The sequence below is a fragment of the Triticum urartu genome, chromosome 1A (assembly GCF_056163025.1).
Source record: "Triticum urartu cultivar PI428250 chromosome 1A, HENAU_Tu73, whole genome shotgun sequence".
Taxonomy (NCBI): Eukaryota; Viridiplantae; Streptophyta; class Magnoliopsida; order Poales; family Poaceae; genus Triticum; species Triticum urartu.
The window spans coordinates 138333819-138355385 of record NC_141873.1 but is presented as its reverse complement, the minus strand read 5'-3'; the positions used below and the strand labels follow the sequence as shown (position 1 = coordinate 138355385).

General features: G+C 43.7%; 1 pseudogene; it reads right to left on the bottom strand.

Moving 5' to 3' along the window:
* Positions 1-16323: 16323 nt before the first annotated feature.
* Positions 16324-21272, bottom strand: LOC147990381 (uncharacterized; annotated as a pseudogene).
* Positions 21273-21567: the final 295 nt, after the last annotated feature.

Below are 21567 nucleotides of genomic sequence, written 5' to 3'. Positions count from 1 at the left end.
CCGACACACACCGATCGATAAACCTCTTTAACGATGCCTGCCTACAACATACACACACACCTTCAATCTCCTCCTTTATGTGTCCTTGCCTCGTGTCTCTCATACGGTCAGACACACGTGTAAACTCTCGCCCCTCTTTTCATCTATCTCACAACCGCACACTCCTCCTCGTATCTAGCTAGTAGTTGGGCCTCTCGCACCACCTCCTAGCACCATTCTCTCTGTCTATCCGTCTCGCTGGGCCTTATTTGCCTCTAACAAATCAACGTACACCGACCGATCTCTCGCTATACATATAGCTAGCTAGGTCCTTATAACTCATTTTTACCCACATGTCAATCGATCTACCTCATTAGTTGTGTATATCCCTTCCTCTGACAAACAACAATTGATCTACCGATCTAGTTAGGTTTGCTTACCAAACACATGGTTCCCCTTCATCATCCATGGATACGTCTCGACGGATCTATCACGCACAGGCACACACAGAAACACATCCCCACTCTTATTGATAACATTGCAGTTCCACCCTCAGTTTCTCTAGTAGGCCTCTCCCACCATCTTCGAGAAGCAACTCCATCACCCATCCAGCACTCTACCCCTCTCCCTCCCTCTCCCTCCCTCTCTCTCTCCTCTCTCTCTCTCTCTGTCCCATCATATTTCCCGTCCTTCAGTTATGTATGGATGTCGACCGATCTCCCTCAAGACATAGCTGGGTCTCTCCTTCTCAACACATATACGAGTCGTTCTACCTCTATAGTTAGGCCTCTGCCTACCCCTCCCCCCATCCCCTCCCCCCCCCCACACACACTGATACATCGAGCGATCTAGTCATGTCTCCCTGCCACACACAAACTTGACATGTGCCCTCTAACGTTCCGTTAGGCCAGTCGCCCTATATCTTTGACTTGCACACACACACAATTTCGATGGCTCTCTTCAAAGATCTCGCACCCACCCACTTGATCCTCTCTTAGACTCTATTAATAGCTATGACCCCTCCCTTTCTTCTCGTGGATTGCCCGACCCTCTATGTATGATATGGATAGGCCTCCATTTCACACACATTGCATGCAAAATTTTGTTTGAGATGCCATTGAAACATATTCCCACAAATAATTCACGAAATCAACCCCCACCCCACCCCCACCCAAAAACAAAAAACACTCACAAACGCGGTTTGTATCTCTCACACACACCCACGTAGGTGGGGGACGTGCACGAAGAGAAGAGGTGCATGCACGACGCACGTACTCCCGTCTCTTTCCCAACCACACCCGTGCGGGTACACTGTGGAGCTCATTTCTGTACGAAAAAGGCAGCCCACGTGGTAATTTGGCACGTGTACTGGTTGTCCACTTGGTGGAGGGAGGATCGTCTACCACAGGTGAACAAACAAATTGCGACTTGACGTGTTATGTTAAAAAAAAGAGGCAAACCATGTGGGGCCTACCTTAGAGGCAAGGATCTATACACTGGAGTACTTTTGATGTGTCCCGTCACCTCGCAGAACGAGGAGAAGCTTGCTTAGTACGCCGTCTCCCCTATTCCTAAATATAAGTCTTTGTAGAGATTTCACCATGAACCACATGTGGATGTATATAGATGCATTTTAAGTGTAGATTCATTCATTTTGTTCCGTATGTAGTGGAATCTCTACAAAGACTTATCTACTAGTAATAGCTAGCCCCCACTACTAGGAATTCTCTATCCTCTCCTTGAGCCACATCATCAAAACTGATGTAGCCGTTAGATGAAGTAAATTAGTCCATAATAGCCGTCTGATCTAGACGTTGAGAGGCTCCGCACTAAGCCACATGCAAGCATGCAGAAATACCATGGCACATGCATGTGACTGGGTTTTAAATCACATCAACATGTCTTCATGCAAACATGCACCGGTAGCATGCATGTAAGTGAGCTTTTAAGTCCCATTAACATGCCAAAAAGAAAAATATCATCCCATTATGCAGTAGGAGTTGCTGATCATTTTCCCTTGCGTGGGATGATCTAAATGACGATGGGAGTTTATTTAGTTTGGCTACCACATTTGTCATGTGGTTATAGAGTTTTTTTAGTTCTATGAAATCGATAATTTTGCGTAGAGAGATATACCGCTGTTCCGCGGCAACGCGCGGGGACTCATCTAGTAATATTTAGGAACGGAGGGAGTACTATGTAAAGAGTTAGGTGTCGCACAGTGATAGTGTGAGGTGGGCCATGTAATCACTGAGCCTGCGTGTTTTCACTGCTCTTGCACGCCTCTACTGTAATAATGGAGAAAATTGTAATCTAGTAGTAGTACCTCCTTTCGCCAAAAGCGTGGGACATCCAGCAGTCCTACCACCTCAGTAATAAACACCAATGAGCCGTCAAATCACATAGACCCAGCAGTAACCATCACTCTTGCGCCAGTGAGAGGTCGCGTCTGCTCTGCCCGGGCATGAATGCGGCACCGATTCTTTGGAGTGGCACTGACCGTTTCGGGTGGGAAGTGTGCGCGGGCGATGGAGGGGCTTTGGGTGGGCCAGGCTGGTCAGGAGCGGGCGTGGTAGCTATCCGCATGTCCCTACCAAACACGCCCGGAAACGAGAGGATGCACCGACTCTCGCGGCTAAAATCGTACACTACACAACATCTCTCTGTAGGAGTAGGTCGATCTGTCGCTCTCTCTAACACACACATGCTGTTAAACACACACACACACACACGCACACACGCACGCACCTTGGTCCCGTTGCACCTTCTAACTTGAGGTCTCGGGTTCGATAACTACACTTGAGCATAATTTGTGCTAGGAGGATTCTTTGACTGGTCAAAATGTTTTCTAGGGTTTGCACGCTTCACACTCTCTCTCCAGTATATATATACACGCTGGTGCCTCGACGCTTGTAGTTGCTCTCTTCACACTCTCTCGCCCTCTCCCTCTGTTTTGAATTACTTGTCGCAGGTATGGATGTATCTCGATGTATTTTAGTTCTGGATACATCCATTTATTCGACGAGTAATTTGGAATGGAGGGAGTTGTTGCTCTCTTCACACTCTCTCGCTCTCTCCGGATCTAAACAAGACTTCGTTGGCCTCTCTCTCCCCTCATTGCTGCTCAAAGAGCCGGCAAGATCCGTCCGCCGGGAAGGGAAGGAGGCTTAACATGTCATCGTCGGCGGGGGACTACCGGCGCAGCTGTTCACTTTCCACCCAGCGGCGGCGCGGGAGGGCCTCCGACCCATTCTTCTTCGCCGCCGTCTCGTCGCCCACCGAACCACGCCCCAAGAACCTTAAGGTATAATTTACTTACTCCACATGCATTGCTCTCGCTGCATGTATACCATGAATCTAGGACGTGGTTCAAATAGGAAAGGAGTGGGGGAAAGTAGTGGGAGAAGTTGTATATAGCATGAATCTAGGACGTGGTTCAAAGAGGAAATGAAGGGGGAAAGTTGTATAGCATGAATCTAGGACGTGGTTCAAAGAGGAAAGGAATGGGGGAAAGTAGTGGGGAAAGTTGTATCGCATAAATCTAGGGACGTGTTTCAAATAGGAAAGGAAGGGGCGAAAGTACTAGTTCAAAAAGGAAAGGAAGGGACAAGGCTGTAGAGTTTGAGCAGGACTAGATTTGCTGCGCTCACATAGGGAAAGGTGTCTAAAGATAACAAAACTGGGACCAACACAAATATGCTCCTTGGTTGTTTGTTCTTTGTTGCAACAGACTGTGCATGACCACGGTACATCGGTAGATGCACATGGTGCTGGTGTGTCCACTGTCCCGTGCAACTCATTAGCTGTTGTTAATCTAAGGCCATGTTTGGTTAAAAACTACCTAGTCCCTACCTGCTTGGTTCCAGGGACTAAACATGGACTAGAGGTTATTAAATGACATGCTAAAAGACCATGTTACCCCTAGTAATGAACTAATAGAGACAAGGTGCGATGCGTGGCAGGGGAAACTGTTGGAAAAAGTCCCAAAAAGACTCCCTCGGGGTCTTCTTTCTTTAGTCCCAAATGTCCACTTTTAGTCCCTAAAAGTCCCTCCTGTTTGGTTTAGATGGGACTGACACGGAGTTTTTTTAGTCCCTACACCAAAATGTCCCTGTAAACAAACACCCTCTAATAATGCCGCTGGAAAATTGATGCAAAGCTACAGTTAAAAGAAAATTACATGTTTAACGAATTTTATTGTTAATATAATCTCTATGTTAATATTAATCAATGCCACCGTTTGAGAAATGCTACTGTCTTGCTTTCTTTCCCATTTAGATAAGGTAGATGCTTCTTTTTGTTGGCTTCTGTGTCATCCACCGTTATTGACCACTAATTGTTTCGTTTGCACCTCTGTGTAAACAGGGTTATCTACTTCACCTCGTTGCCATTGTGACCTTTTGTTGCACTGCACAAAACACTTTTGTTTTAAGAGTGTTTTGTGCAGTTCAACCAAAATGTCACACCAACAACGTTGCTTGATTGCTTGATCTTAGTGGAACTGCACAAGAGGAGATCTTACTTCCTATCTGTTAAGGCGAATTTGGTTCAGATCTTCTTCTTGTGAGTTGTTTGAATTCTGCATCATGAGAGGTCAGTACTAGCCTTCTTTCACATGATTCTGCAGTGTGCTTTCATATGTTGTGCTACTTGTACGATAATGTTGCATGATTTTAGTGAACTGCACAAATGGAGACAAGACTTCCAATCTGTATGTGCACCGTAATATCCCATTGAGGTAAGATAAGGATATTTCACAATGTTGGCCTGTATTTTGCCACTTTCATCAGAAAATTAAGTTTAGTACTATACTTGTGCTCCCTAATTGACATGCCAAATCTTACATTGAAGGTGAAGCCTGTTTGTTATTGAACCAAGTGATGAAGGGGAAGAACAAGCGGAAGAAAAACAAAAATCAACTCCTGGTGCTGTAATTAAGCCTGGAACTATGATGACACAAGTAATGATATAGTTTTGCATCTTAATTTATTGCTATGGCTGGAACGAGCAATTGTTTTGCCACTGATTTGATGCCACTCTTAATGTAATATGTAGTTATCTCAACTTGTGCAAACAGGGATCTTCTTTGAAGATACCATATATTTTAGTGGAACTGCACAAGAAGATGTTGGAAACATTAAACTAATTGAGGAGTATATAGTAAGCATGGCCACCACCGTAGATAGCAACAGATGGTTCCGGAGAAGTGCTTCATCTGTATGCTCTACACAATAAGCCTCCTGACAAAGGTTGGTACTTGCCCACTGATTTCATACATATGATTGAGCTTTGTCATCTCTATTGGTGTTGTGCTACTATTTAGATACTGTCATGAAAAAGTGGTATTGTCCTTGAGAAGTGCTTCATCTGTGTTGTTTTAAATATTTCCTTTCCTTTTTTCGAGCAAACATGGATGCTAGCATTTAGTAGTCCTCTTGTATTTGCATAACAGAATCATCTTCCTCTGAAGAAGAATATGGAGTACGTGAAGTGACTAGTTCTGATTATGCCAGGATGAAGAAGCCCTGTCTATCTTCTCATCAGAAGGAGCAGTTGAAGGATGGTTACATTACTCCCCACAAGACCAAACTAACTTCAGCTCAGAAGGACTAAAAAATCTCCATATTTTTGCTGTGATGCGCGAGTACAATGTTGTTCTAGGATTCTTTCTGGTGAGTTCCATTTTTCTAAAAGTGTGCTCTACATGGACCATGTATGTGCATGTTGAAACTGTCAATTCATAGTATAGTTTGCTTTATACTAATCACTTTTTTGTATTTGTGCAAACAGGGGTGCTCAGCTTGATTTCAATGGGAATTGCACAAAATGTTCATGAATACATCGAATCATTCATTTCCACCACAAGAAAGGAGGTGCCGATTAGTTCAAGGCGTTGCAACATATAAGGGCGAAATCATACAAGCTACGCGCCAATTTGGTTGATTTTGGTGGAACTGCACAAAAAGAATAGCTGGTTTATTTAGCACGAGGTGCCATGTCAATGTCCGAACTGATGGCAAACCCTGCCCATTCCACAATCGTAGGCATTTGATATTTTGGAATGGGACAACCTTGTCAAATTCTGCTCATTGATTTTAGCAAGACATGCATTTGATATTTTCGAATGGGACGCCCTTTGTTGTCAGCGGCGTCGATCAATTTTTTCTTTATTCTTTAATTGTGAAGTAAATATTGCCTCTGACATGTGAGTCGCTGAGATGCATAATCATCGATTGTTTTGAATGTTCTCTATGAATTGCCAGGCCTGTGTGTTTGATTGCAATGTACAGAAACGCTAAAAAGATGCTCAAACTCTTTGTACTCCTTCTGTTCCTTTCTATTTCGCACATTGTGAAAGTGCATACTTTTTGTATAAGATTGGTTAAAGTAGAGATACTTTGACTGTAGACAAAACTTGTATGCAGACTATAAAGGACCGGAGGGAGTACATGTGAAACTGCTGCAAACGAGGTGATCACCCTGGGAATAATGCTAGTATGTATTGTTTTGCATGTTCATCCAATACCAGTGATACAGGAATTCGATCTAATCAAAATAAATTCATTCATACACGGTCGGATTTCATATAAACATGTCAGATTTCATTATATTTCATACGTTCTTCAACTAAAAAGGGGTGCGCTGGAGGTATAATTAATTAACCGAAGCTACCCACCTGTGTCCCACTGAGCCGAACAAAAGCTTCAGTGACTTAACTGCAGGTGCAGTTGTGTAACTGACATGTGGCCTGTTGGGCCCACGTGTCAGTCAGCCAACTGCACCAGCAGTTAAGTAGAAGCAGTGTTCTTCTCCAGCGCAGCTCTCCGACTCCACGTCGCCGCCAAGAAGCTAACCGACCATCAATGGTCAACCCGCCTAGCTTGGCTTCAACCAGAGGGTAGCAGCGGTGGCCTTACTTGGACCCAAGCGGCGGCGACCTACCGTGTTCAACTCTTCCTCGTTTTCTATGTGGCGCAGCCTCGTTGGCAGCGGGGCGGGGCCTCGACAGAGCCGGCGATGTCCTCTGCCTCGTTGTTGGCGGGGCGGGGCCTCGGCGGAGCTGGTGGTGTCCTCTGCCTCGTTGTTGGCGGGGCGGGACCTCGGCGGAGCCGACGGTGTCCTCTGCCTCGTTGTTGGCGCCGCGGGGCCTCGGCGGAGCAGGGCCTCGTCGACGCCAGTGGAGCGGGGACTCGTCGGAGCTGGCATTGTCCTCTGCCTCGTCCTCGGTCTTGCCAAACAGCGCCTCGCACGCTTCATCGCCCTCTTTGCTAGCCTCTTTGTAGGCGGCCGCAACCTCCGCCACCTGCATGCGGTACCGCCAGTGCTCGAGGCGGCCCTTGCGGGCGGAGCGGTACGAGTCGAGCAGCGCCTCCTGCTCCGCCCGCTTCGCGGTGATCTGCTCCTCCGCCTGCAGGTGCTCCTCGAGGAGATGTTGGTTGTAGGCGGCATCGGCTTGCGCCTCCCGGAACTGCTCCTCACGCATCTGCCTCACCCTGTCCATATATTGGGCATGGGCCTCGCTGATGGTCATGGTGCAATGCACCGGCGAGGATGGCGCGGAGGAGGGGGTTGGCGCCGGATCGTTGACTACGATGTTCTCCATTGGGACGTTGTCGTCCTCCGGCTGCCTGCCGGCCAGCCGGTCGGCAGCAATGGCTGCCATCTCCTTGTGGTCTGTCGTTCGCCCGTCCCGAAGAGCGCTAGAGCACGAGGAAGCCATGGTGGGCAGTAGTGGTGTGGACAGGAGAAAGGGAACGGGTGCGGGTGACTGCGGCTATGGCCGGCGCAGCAGTTTATATAGCAATGGTGGGCGGGCGGAGGGACGGACATGTGGCACCGGAGTAGCCGCCTCGGCAACCGCATATCATTAATGTGGGCGGCAGATGGACGGACGGACGACACTTGTGTCGTTTGAAGGTGGAGCAATCGCCTGCATCGGGAAGCGGGAAGGGCGGCGCTGACTGTTTCGGGCGGAAAGCGCGCGCAGTCAAGGAGATGACTTTACTTGGAGAGGATGACAATGGGGACCCACCAGGTCCATAGCCTCACATACGCAAGTGCCTCCTTATTATATATATTTATTTTGCTTCCTCCTGGTTTCCTAACATCACGGTCCCACACCATTGTCAATCTATGTAGTACTCCCTCCATTCCGGTTTATAGGGCTTATCTCAAAATTTTAGTTTTTCCATTTTATAAGGCTCAATTTGGTTGTTCCCCATCACCTGTTCAGACTTCAAGGTGCATTAAATCATTTCATGCAAGTATTAAGAGAAAACTAACCAATGCATGCACTTTATGCATGCAGGCATTGCAATTAATGCATTCGTAAACATAATTTTGTGAGGAAAACAAGAGCATTAATTGGGTGCTTTTGCAAACTACAAAAAATATTCCACCACTCATCATCTACCTTGGTTGGTGAGATTTTTGAATTGAGCCTCATAACCCGGAAAGGGGGGAGTAGTCAATAAAGTGCACAAGAAGCAGCCGACAGCTGGGACCAAGCAGCTCGAGCAGTATTTGTGTTTTTGAGGTGTGAGCACTGCAGAGTTTTTCGATGTTTAGCTCAGATATTAATTTTTCTCCTCTGAAGAACAACAAAAACATCGCTGCAGGTACTAACTGGGCGGGCTGTGGCCCGTCTAGCCCAGGCCAGATATCCAGCCCAGATATTAATTTTTTTCAAGTTGAAAATGGCTAACCCAGCTATACTTTTTTTAGGAATACCCAGGCAAGGTCAAGTTGTTATTCTCCACCCCGCTGGGCTGCAAATCTTTCTTAGGAGGGATGCATTAGAAATAATAAATGTGATGTAATTATAAAAACTAGGCAGTAACTACAAAAAATGCACCAAACACGTGATTACTTTATAAAATATTATTTTTGGATATTGAAAATTTTAATTTCATTAATTGTTGCGAGCGCAATGTTTCGTTGGATTTTTATGTAATATAAATTTATATTGAAATTGTATTTAATCTGACTAGAAATTTCGGGATAAAAATATTTCGGATCCCATCAAAATGTGGGAAATTTTATTAAATTCTGTTTGAACGGTTGGTTGAAATGGGCTGTACTTTTAACAAACTGTAAATGGGCTGTAGTAAATTCCATTAGAATTCAAAAATGGGCTACACATTCTTACAAATCTCAAATGGATGTAAGTTCTCTGCCACACACTTCTGGCCTTACTAAGTTGACGCGTCCCCTAAAAAACAGAGTTGACGTGTATGCAAGGCTTTATCAACTTATAGTCAACACACGGTTCTAGTAGTAGTGGCCGTTGGATGTCCATCCAATGGATGCCGTGCTTCTTCTTCAATCTCGGATATTCTAGCTTCACCCGCCCAAAAAATGATTCCTCCCCCTGACATCTGGGGCGCACCGTTTCGGAAGCTGACCTGTGGGCCTACTAAGTTGACGTACCAAGGGCTTTGACAACTTAGTCAATATAAATGATTCTAGTTGCAGTGACCGTACGATGTCCATCCAATGGCCGTCATGCTTCTTCAACCTATGGTCTTCTTTTGCTCCAGCCGCCCAAAGCAGCGCCGGTCGTGCCGCATGCTCCTGCCTCCCGTAGCCGTTGTGCTGCCGCGGAGGCCTCACCGCCCCCTACTATTCCCACCGCTGGCCAGGCCCTGCGGCGACGGCAGCCTCACACCGCAGCCGAACCAGTGAACCCTCGTACTCCTCTCCGTGCGGGCTTCCACTTTCGCGTCTTCCCCGGCTCCCCGTCGTCCCCTTCCTAGGTCTCGCCGTCGTCCACTGCCCTGGTGCTCTCGGCGCGGCGTGGTCAACGTGGTCAAGGAACGACTTCCATCGGACATGGATTGTACGTGGAGAGGCTGACAGCTGGGTCCACGGCCGCAGCAAGGAAGTGCCTCCTTATTACATGGAAAATAATGATTCCTCCAACTGACAGCTGGGACCCACCGGACAGGCCACTGTATTTCGCGAAAAATGTTTCCCCCTGACTGCTGGGACCCACCAACTATATCTTCGCATGCAAGGAAGTGCGTCCGGGCAAAAAAATATTCGCCCCCCCCCTTGACTGCTGGGACCCACCAGCTACATCTTCGCAGGCGAGGAAGTGCCTGACAGTCGAGACCCACCTGGTCGAAGCGTACGTAGTGTTGTCATTCTGGTCGCGAACGTGTACGTACATATATACTGGTGGATGTAGAGGCGCGCACGTGTCGTAGTAGAGGCGCATACGTGTCGTGGTAGAGGCGCGCACGTAGCATGTACATGTACGTACAACGGCCAGGGTGCAAGAAAGAAAATACGGCCACGTATGTGTACATACGGGCGGGGTCTCGAACGCCTACTCGCGCATACGTATGGCCAGGGCTCGTGTACATGGCTGGGTCGGAGCGGAGAAACAGCGTCGTCGTCGTGTTCATGGGGAGGCAACGGAATGCGTCGTGTTCATCGGGAGGCAACGGAACACGTGGGAGCCAACCGGCTGGGTCGGAACGGAATGCGTGGTCGTGTTCATCGGGAGGGCTTGGACGGAACAGGCGATGGAAACGAGGCCTGAACGGGGTCCTGTTGATCAGGAGGGGTCCGTCGTACCGCAAAACGGAGGAAACGGACCTCCTACGGTCGAAACGGGGGTCCTGTTGATCGGGAGGGGTGTGGCGTACCGCAAAATGGACGAAATGGACCTCCTACGGTCGAAACGGGGGTCCTGTTGATCGGGAGGGGTGTGGCGTACCGCAAAACGGACGAAACGGACCTCCTATGGTCGAAACGGGGGTCATGTTGATCGGGATGGGTGTGGGGTACTGCAAAACGGACGAAACGGACCTCCTACGGTCGAAACGGGGGTCCTGTTCATCGGGAGGGGTGTGGCGTACCGCAAAACGGGACTCCACGGGATACTGTTCATCTCCACCATCGACCTCCTCCAGCCTCCACGGGCTACTGTCGACCTCCTCGAGCCTCCACGGGCTCCTGTCATCCAGCCTCCACCACGCGCTACTCCACCGGCTACTGTTCAACCACCCCTCCACCGTCTACTGTTCATCCAGCCCTCCACACCACGGGGTCCTGTTCAACCACCCCTCCACAGGCACCCCTCCACCGTCTACTGTTCATCCAGCCCTCCACCACACCACGGGGTCTTGTTCATCCAGAGGCAACACCACCGCTCACTGTTCATCCACCCCCCCCCCACAACGCTCACTGTTCATCCAATCGATCGGCTTCAGTTAGCAGCAGTAGCGAAGGAATCGCTCGATCGGGTTCAGTTAACAGCCATCGATCGATCACTCGGGTTCAGTAACCGTAGCCTGCAGTGCAATCGCTCGGGATCAATTAGAGCCCAACACCTCGCTCGGGTTCAGTTAGAGCCAACGCCTTGCACACACGCGCGTACGTGTACGAGAGAAACGCGCATCGCTCGGCCCCCGACCTCCCACCGTAACCGGGAACTCCCTGAAATTTTCCTCGCCCTAGCTTCTACCATGGTTTTTTCCGTCATGGACGGCCCAAAGAATGTCATGCATCTACGTCTCCGGCCCGCCCAGGATGAAAAGCCCATTTTCTGTCATGATTTTTTGTCATAGAAGTAGGAGCCCACCACATCTATGATGATACCGGGTTTTGTCACAATTATCATCATAGAAGTGCCATATGTATGATAGAAAAAAATGTTCGGCCCAAAATGTCACGGATGTGTCTTTTTTTGTAGTGAAGGTTATAACTTTTGTCACTGGTGAGAGCGGTGCGTATGAGGCTCAAGTCTGGAGCACAAAGTGTACTACAATCTTGTTTGCCTATAATGCATTTTCTATTAAATATTGCAAAGTATTGAATTGAGAGAAAATGAATGCTCTTTATTCTACCTTGTGTCACTCCTCTAGTCTCACCATAGCAGAGGCTAGTCAAGAATGTTTCATACTCAGATCCAGGCGGTTCGTCTAGCAAGCCCCAAAATGGAATTTTGCAGTGGTAAGAAAATCTCTCTAGATATATGGTAAATGGATTGTCATACAGTTTAAACGACACCCTAGACTCACGAGGATGGAATTTAAATTCTTTAGTAAATGATTTAGTGAGGTTGAGGTGTTAGTTGCACTTATCTGAAATGTAGGGACCGAGCTCGGCATTGTGAACATATTGTTGAAATTCTTCTTTAAGACCTACACGCACCGTTTAATCATTGCATGGCCATAAACATGATTTGGTGGTGGCATCTCATATGGAATTTTCACTTGGTTCAACATAAGACCGGCGAACGGAGCTGCTACTAGAAGATGCCTCCGAAGACCTCCTCCTCGAAGAACTCCTTCCAAAGAGATTCATCATATTTGCGTACAATTTTCTTAAAAAAATTGGGTCACAAAAATTTGTCAACAAAACTTCTCAAGATTGATAGTAACTACTCATAGGGATGCATAGAGGCCATATCAAGCATTCAAACTACTTAGACTCTAAGAATTCAATATGCAAGCTAATCTACAGCAGCACCAAGAGTTGTTAATTATTCAAAATATAAATCACTAAAGCAAAAACTAATTGGACCAACGGAGGAGTCACATACCAAGCAACAATCCCTCGAAACAGTTTCGAGAACGGAGCTTCGAGCAAAGAGATCAAAATCCACAAGTTTGAGAGCGAGAACACGAAAGAGAGAGCAATGGTGATTTTTTATGGAGGTAGGTGATGACATGGGATGAATAGGTAAGTGAGGGGTCCCACGTGGGACCACAACCCACCAGGGCGCGCCTACGGGTGCTGGCGTGCCCAGGTGGGTTGTGCCCATCTGGTGCACCCGCCCCTCTGATGTTATTTGCAACAAAAATTCAGAAATATTCAGAAAAATCATATTAATTTTTCATTGCATTCTGAGAACTTTTATTTTGGGGTCATTTTTTATTGCACGGGAAATTCAGAAAACAGACAAAACATGGCATTTTATTTTATTTAACTAATAAAAATAGAAAACAAAATGTAAGGATGGAAGGTAGTGCTTATTAAATTCATCAACATCATACCTCTCAAAAATTATTAATTAATAAGGTTGATCAAGTCTTATTAACAACCACCTTCTATTAGCATGAAACCGAAGAACTTTCGTAGAACACTAAGTTACCTCAACGGGGATATGAATGTCCCAACAATAAGCATTTCATATTTATTTTTGGCAGTAGGTAGAGGTAGTTGAAAACTTCTAATAGTGATTGTCGAAGTTTTTTCAATAACATTAGTACCATTCACTTGGAATTGTTTCTTCAGAAAGTGCATTGTATGCTCCTTACCATTGATATGAAAAGTGACCTTGCTTTTATTGCAATCAATAACAACCCCTGCAGTATTCAAATAGGGTCTACCAAGGATAATCGACATGTTGTCGTCCTCGGGCATCTTGATAACCCACAAGTATAGGGGATCGCAAGAGTTTTCGAGGGTAGAGTATTCAACCCAAATTTATTGATTCGACATAAGGGGAGCAAAAGAATATTCTCAAGTATTAACAGTTGAGTTGACAATTCAACCGCACCTGAAAGACTTAATATCTGCAACAAAGTATTTAGTAGCAAAGTAATATGGAAGTAACGGTAACAGTGGCAAAAGTAATAGTATTGGTTTTGTAGTGATTGTAACAGTGGCAATGGAAAAGTAACTAAGCAACAATCAATATGTGAAAAGCTCGTAGGCAATGGATCAGTGATGGATAATTATGTCAGATACGATTCCTCATGTAACAGTTATAACATAGGGTGACACGGAACTAGCTCCAATTCATCAATGTAATGTAGGCATGTATTCCGAATATAATCATATGAGCATATGGAAAAGAACTTGCATGACATCTTTTGTCCAACCGTCCCGTGGTAGCGAGGTCCTATCGGAAACTAAGGGATATTAAGGCCTCCTTTTAATAGAGTACCAGAACAAAGCATTAACACTTAGTGAATACATGAAGTCCTCGAACTATAGTCATCACCGGGAGTGGTCCCAATTATTGTCACTTCGGGGTTACCGGATCATAACACATAGTAGGTGACTGTTAACTTGCAAGATAGGATCAAGAACTCACATATATTCATGGACACATAATAGGTTAAGATCTGAAATCATGGCACTTGGGCCCTAGTGACAAGCATTAAGCATAGCAAAGTCATAGCAACATCAATCTCAGAACATAATGGATACAGGGATCCAACCCTAACAAAACTAACTCGATTACATGATAAATCTCATCCAAGCCATCACCGTCCAGCAAGCCTATGACAGAATTACTCACGCACGGCGGTGACCATCATGAAATTGGTGATGGACGAAGGTTGATGATGACGATGGCGATGGATTCCCCTCTCTGGAGCCCCAAACAGACTCCAGATCAGCCCTCCTGAGAGAGATTAGGGCTTGGCGGCGGCTCCATATCCTAAAACGTGATGAATCCTTCTCTCTGATTTTTTTTCTCCCCGAACATGAATATATAGAGTTGGAGTTGAGGCCGGTGGAGCCTCAGGGGGCCCACGAGACAGGGGGCGTGCCCCCCACCCTCGTGGACAGGGTGTGGCCCCCTGACGTTGATTCTTTTGTCAGTATTTTTTATATATTCCAAAAATATTCTCCGTGAAGTTTCAGGTCATTCCGAGAACTTTTATTTCTGCACAAAAATAACACCATGGCAATTCTGCTGAAAACAGCGTCAATCTGGGTTAGTTCCATTCAAATCATGCAAGCTAGAGTCCAAAACAAGGTCAAATGTGTTTGCAAAGTAGATACAATGGAGACGTATCAACTCCCCCAATCTTAAACATTTGCTTGTCCTCAAGCAATTCATTTGACAAACTGAAAGTGATAAAGAAAAACTTTTACAAACTCTGTTTGATCTTGTTGTAAATATGTAAAGCCAGCATTCAAGTTTTTAGCAAAGATTATGAACTAACCATATTCACAATAACATTTAGGTCTCATGTTTACTCATATCAATGGCATAATCAACTAGCGAGCAACAATAGTAAATCTCGGATGACAACACTTTCTCAAAACAATCATAATATGACATAACAAGATGGTATCTTGCTAGCCCTTTCTGAGACCGCAAAACATAAATGCAGAGCACCTTTGAAGATCAAGGACTGAATAAACATTGTAATTCATTTTGAAAGAGATCCAGTCACAGTCATACTCAATGTAAACTAATAATACTGCATAGAAATGATAGCGGTGCTCTCCAACTGGTGCTTTTTAATAAGAGGATGATGACTCAACATAAAAGTAAATAGATAGGCCCTTCTCAGAGGGAAGCAGGGATTTGTAGAGGTGCCAGAGCTCAATTTTGAAATAGAGATAAATAATATTTTGAGTGGTATACTTTCATTGTCAACATAACAAGCGAGAGATCTTGATATCTTCCATGATACACACATTATAGGCGGTTCCCAAACAGAATGGTAAAGTTTATACTCCCCCTACCACCAACGAACATCAATCCATGGCTTGTCCGAAACAACGGGTGCCTCCAACTAACAACAATCCTTGGGGAGTTTTGTTTGCAATTATTTTATTTTAAGCATCGGACTGGGCATCCCGGTTACCAGCCATTTTCTTGTGAATGAGGAGCGGAGTCCACTCCTCGTGAGAATAACCCACCTAGCATGGAAGATATAGACAGCCCTAGTTGATACATGAGCTATTCGAACATACAATAAAGAATTTCATTTGAAGGTTTAGAGTCTGGCACATACAAATTTACTTGGAATGGCAGGTAGATACCGCATATAAGAAGGTATGGTGGACTCATATGGAATGACTTTTGGGGTTTATGGAAGTGGATGCACAAGCAGTATTGCCGATTAGTAGAAGTGATGGCTAGAAAGAGACTGGGAAGCGACCAGCTAGAGAGCGACAACAGTCATGAACATGCATTAAAATTAATCAACACTAAGTGCAAGCATGAGTAGGACATAATTCACCATGAACATAAATATCGTGGAGGCTATGTTGATTTTGTTTCAACTACATGCGTAAACATGTGCCAAGTCAATCCACTCAAATCGTTCAAAGGAGGATACCACCATATCATACCACATCACAACCATTTTAATAGCATGTTGGCACGCAAGGTAAACCATTATAAAACTCCTAGCTAATTAAGCATGGCATGAGCAACTATCATCTCTAATTTTCATTGCAAACGTGTTTCATTCATAATAGGATGAATGAGGAACGATGAACTAATCATATTTACAAAAACAAGATAGGTCGAGTTCATACCAACTTCTCTCATCTCAATCAGTCCATCATATATCGTCGTTATTTCCTTTCCCTTGCACAACCGAACAGTGTGAATAATAATAATGGTGCACGTGCATTCGACTAAGCTGGAATCTGCAAGCATTCAATACAAGGGAGAAGACAAGGTAATATGGGCTCTCTGTTACATCAACAATAATGCATATGAGAGCCACTCAACATTTTCATCATGGTCTTCCCCTCTCGACCCCCAAAGAAAAGAAAAGAAACAAAACTATTTACATGGGAAAGCTCCCAACAAGCAAAAGAAGAATGAGAAATCTTTTTGGGTTTTCTTTTAATTACTACTACTACAAGCATGGAAAGTAAACTAGCTAAAAGCTACAACTATTTTTGGGTTTTTCTTAAGGTTTTTCAAACACACAAGAAGAATGCTAGAAAAGAAAATAAACTAGCATGGATATTACAATGAAAAAGTATGAGCACCGAGAACTAGCATGAGTGTGTGAATATGAATGTAATGTCGGTGAGGAATACGTACTCCCCAAAGCTTAGGCTTTTGGCCTAAGTTGGTCTAGGGCCATGGCTCAAAGCTACCCTCTCCGGTGTACGGAGGAGTGTCCTCTGGGTGCTACTAGTTGGCAATATCCTTTGGATCCCCACTGATAATGGAGCTGATGTCAGGCTCCAGTGTGTATGAACGGTCTCCGGCAACACGAGGTACGTGCCTGAAAATATGTTAAACAAAGAGGGAGTAGGCAAGGTAATAATCTCATAGTAGTTTTTATCAAATATCAATCTATATTTAAGCATGTTCTTGTTATCCTTAACAATAAAGTTATGTGCTACCATACTCTTAAAATCTAGAAAAATAGGAGGCAGCAACTTTTCCTCTTTCTCATAATGCCTAATAGGTATGTTAAAGTGTGTAGCAAGGCGCGAGGCAAAGATACCTCCGAAGATGGGACCCTTTGTATGGTTTAGATTTAACCGTTTAGCAACAATAGTGCCTAAACTGAAAGTGGTATCACGGAACAAAGCAAGGCGCAAAATAACAATATCATGGGCACTAAGGTTTCCATTGTTCCAGCGACCAATTAAGCATCTACTAGCAAATATTGCAAAGTAACGTAGAACAGGACAATGTATGCTAGTAATTCTTGCATCAGAACCCTTCCTCGCTTCCCCTACAGCAATCATATCAATAAATCCCTCCACATCATTACGATGTGGTTCCTCTATGCTGCCCGCAAAGGGTATCTTACAGAACCGACAAAACTCATATAGTGACATCTCCTTAACCTCATCATATAAATGAAATTCCACTGAAGGTGGTGATTTCTTGGCATGAAAGTAAAAATTTTGCACGAAAATATAAGTGAGGAGGAGATACTATTCGCGTTGGTCGTGGAGGAAGTCAATGAGGCCTGCATTCTTGGCCAAATAATAAAAATCTTCATAAATCCCGGCTGCTCTCCAGAACTCATCACAAGGCCATTCACACGGCCGAACCTCTGCAGTGCGAGGGAGATTATATTTGGGCTTCTTATTCTATTCACTTTTCTTATCCTTCGAGCTTCGGCTCGAAGAGGCCCTCAACAATCTTTTCATCATTTTCTTTCTCTGAATTTTTTTTGAAATTTTTAGTGACTCAAAATAAAGGTGAACCAAACTCAACAAGATTGATAGCAACTACTCCCACAAGTGCCTAGAGGCTATATCATGCATTAAAACTACTTTTGACCACATAAATTTGACATGCAAGCTCAAGAACAAGGTCACCTAAGCAGCAAAAAATTGCAATAAATAAAGCACTAGAACAAAAATTAATTGGACCATTGGAGGAGTCACATACCGAAGAACAATTCCCCAAAGCAATTTTGTGAATGGAGCTTTGAGTAAGGAGATCGAAAATGGCAGCAAGATGAGCTAGAACCCAGGTTTGAGCTGCTCGAGGATTTTTTTCTGGAGGAAAACGAAGTGTGTGGGTGCAAGAATAAGTGGAGGGGGCCACGTGGGGTCCACGAGGCAGGGGGCGCGCCCCAGGGGGTGGGCGCGCCCTAGACACTCGTGGCCAGGTGGTGGGTCTCCCAAATGTGTTCTCAGTGCCAATAATTCTTAAATATTCTAGAAAAAATAATATAAATTTTTCATGACATTTGGAGAATTTTTATTTTTAGGGTATTTTTTATAATTCAAAAAACAGACAGAAAATACTATTTTTACTTTATTTAATCTAAATAACATAAAGTAAAAAGGAGGGTACAGAGAGTTGTGCTTTCGAACTTGATCCATCTCATGCTCATCAAAAGGAATCCACTAACAAGGTTGATCAAGTCTTGTTAACAAACTCTTTCCGAATCGCATGAAACCGAAGAATTTTCTAATAATACTAAGTTACCTCAACGGGGATATGCTTGTCTCCAACAATAAGAATATCATATTTCTTATTAATAGTAGGAAGAGGAAATTCAAAACCTCCAATAGTAATCGTTGGAATTTTTCCAATAGAATTGATACTGTGGACTTGAGGTTGTTTCCTCGGGAAGTGTACTGTATGCTCATTACCATTAACATAAAAGTGACATTGCCTTTGTTGCAATCAATAACAGCCCCTGCAGTATTCAGAAAGGGTCTACCAAGAATAATAGACATACTATCGTCCTCAGGAATATCAAGAATAACAAAGTCCGTTAAAATAGTAACGTTTGCAACCACAATAGGTACATCCTCACAAATACCGACAGGTATAGAAGTTGATTTATTGGCCATTTGCAAAGATATTTCAGTAGGTATCAACTTATTCAAATCAAGTCTACGATATAAAGAGAGAGGCATAACACTAACACTGGCTCCAAGATCACATAAAGTAGTTTTAACATAGTTTCTCTTAATGGAGCATGGTATAGTTGGTACTCCGGGATCTCCTAGTTTCTTTGGTATTCCACCCTTAAAAGTATAATTAGCAAGCATGGTGGAAATTTCAGCTTCCGGTATCTTTCTTTTATTTGTGACAATATCTTTCATATACTTAGCATAAGGATTCATTTTAAGCATATCAGTCAAACGCATACGCAAAAAGATAGGTCTAATCATTTCAGCAAAGCACTCAAAATACTCATTATCCTCTTTCTTTACTGTGCTTCCTAGCAACGAAGTCTCTCTTAACATAACATTGATTCTTTGATTGTAGGTTATCAAGATCAACAGCTGGTTCAATCTCTACATCATTGTTATTGCTAGGTTGAGCATCAACATGAACATCATCATTAACATTATCACTAGGTTCATGTTCAATACCATATTGTGTTTCAGCATCAAAATTAGAAATATCATTGGGATTCTCAGGTGTGTCAACAACAGTTTCACTAGAAGCATGCAAAGTCCTATCATTTTTCTTTTTCTTCTTCTTAGAAGAACTAGGTGCATCAACATTAGTTCTCTGAGAATCTTGCTCAATTCTCTTAGGATGGCCCTCAGGATACAAAGGTTCCTAAGTCATCTTACCCCCATCTAGTCACAACTCTAACAGCATTTTCATTTTTCTTATTATCTAATTCATTGAGCAAATCATTCTGAGCTTTAAGTACTTGTTCTACTTGAGTGGTAACAATAGAAGCAAGTTTACTAATAATTTTAAGTACACCTTTAACTCTAGGCATATAATCACTCAAGTGTTCAATCATACAGGCATTACGTTTCAATTATCTACAAACATAGGCATTGAAGTTTTCTTTCTTAAGAATAAAATTATCAAACTCATCTAAGCATTGGCTAGCAAACTTAGTAGATGGGATTTCACCCATATCAAATCTATACAGAGAATTTACCTTTACTACCTATGTCGGGTTATCAAGACCATGTATTTCTTCAATCGGTGGTAAATTCTTAACAACTTCAGCTTTAATACATTTTTCTTTCATAGATTTCTTTGCCTCTTTCATATCTTCAGGACTGAGAAATAGAATACCCCTTTTCTTCGGAGTTGGCTTAGGAGTTGGTTCAGGAAGTGTCCAATCATTTTCATTACTCAACATATTATTCAATAGCAATTTATCTTGATCAACAGTTCTTTCCCTGAAAACACAACCAGCACAACTATCCAGGTGGTCTCTGGAAGCATTGGTTAGTCCATTATAAAAGATATCAACTATTTCATTTTTCTTGAGAGGATGATCAGGCAAAGCATTAAGTAATCGGAGAAGCCTCCCCCAAGCTTGTGGGAGACTCTCTTCTTCAATTTGCACAAAATTATATATTTCCCTTAAGGCAGCTTATTTCCTATGAGCGGGGAAATATTTAGCAGAGAAGTAATAAATCATATCCTGGGGACTACGCACACAACCAGGATCAAGAGAATTAAACCATGTTTTAGCATCACCCTTTAATGAGAATGGAAATAACTTAAGGATATAGTAGTAACGAATCTTCTCCTCATTAGTGAATAGGGTGGCTATATCATTCAATTTAGTAAGATGTGCCACAATAGTTTCAGATTCATAGCCATAAAAAGGATCAGATTCAACCAAAGTAATTCACTCAGGGTCGACAGAGAAATCATAATCCTTATCAGAAATACAGATAGGTGAAGTAGCAAAAGCAGGGTCATATTTCATTCTAGCATTCAAAGATTTTTCTTTAAGCTTAGCTAACAGTTTCTTAAGATCATATCTATCATTGCAAGCTAAGAAGTCTCTAGCAGTTTCTTCATCCATAACATAACCCTCAGGCACAACATGCAATTCATATCTAGGGGGAGAGTCTTCATCATCACTTTCATCAATATTATCAGTTTCAATAATTTCATTCTCTCTAACCCTAGCAAGTTGTTCATCAACAAATTCACCTAATGGCATAGTATTATCAAGCATAGAAGTAGCTTCATTATAATCATGCAAAGCAGAAGTGGCATCATCAATAACATGCGACATATCAGAATAAATAGCAGGAGTAGGTGTTGCAAGTTTACTCAAAACAGAAGGTGAATCAAGTGCAGAGCTAGATGGCAGTTCCTTACCTCCCCTCGTAGTTGAGGGAAAAATCTTGGTTCTTTCATCTTTCAAGTTCCTCATAGTGATAAACAGATATAAATCCCAAGTGACTCAAAGAATAGAGCTATGCTCCCTGGCAACGACGCCAGAAAATAGTCCTCATAAGCCACAAGTATAGGGGATCGCAACAGTTTTCGAGGGTAGAGTATTCAACCCAAATTTATTGATTCGACACAAGGGGAGCTGAAGAATGTTCTCAAGTATTAACAGTTGAGTTGTCAATTCAACCACACCTGAAAGACTTAATATCCGCAACAAAGTATTTAGTAGAAAAGTAATATGGAAGTAACGGTAGCAGTGGCAAAAGTAACAGTAT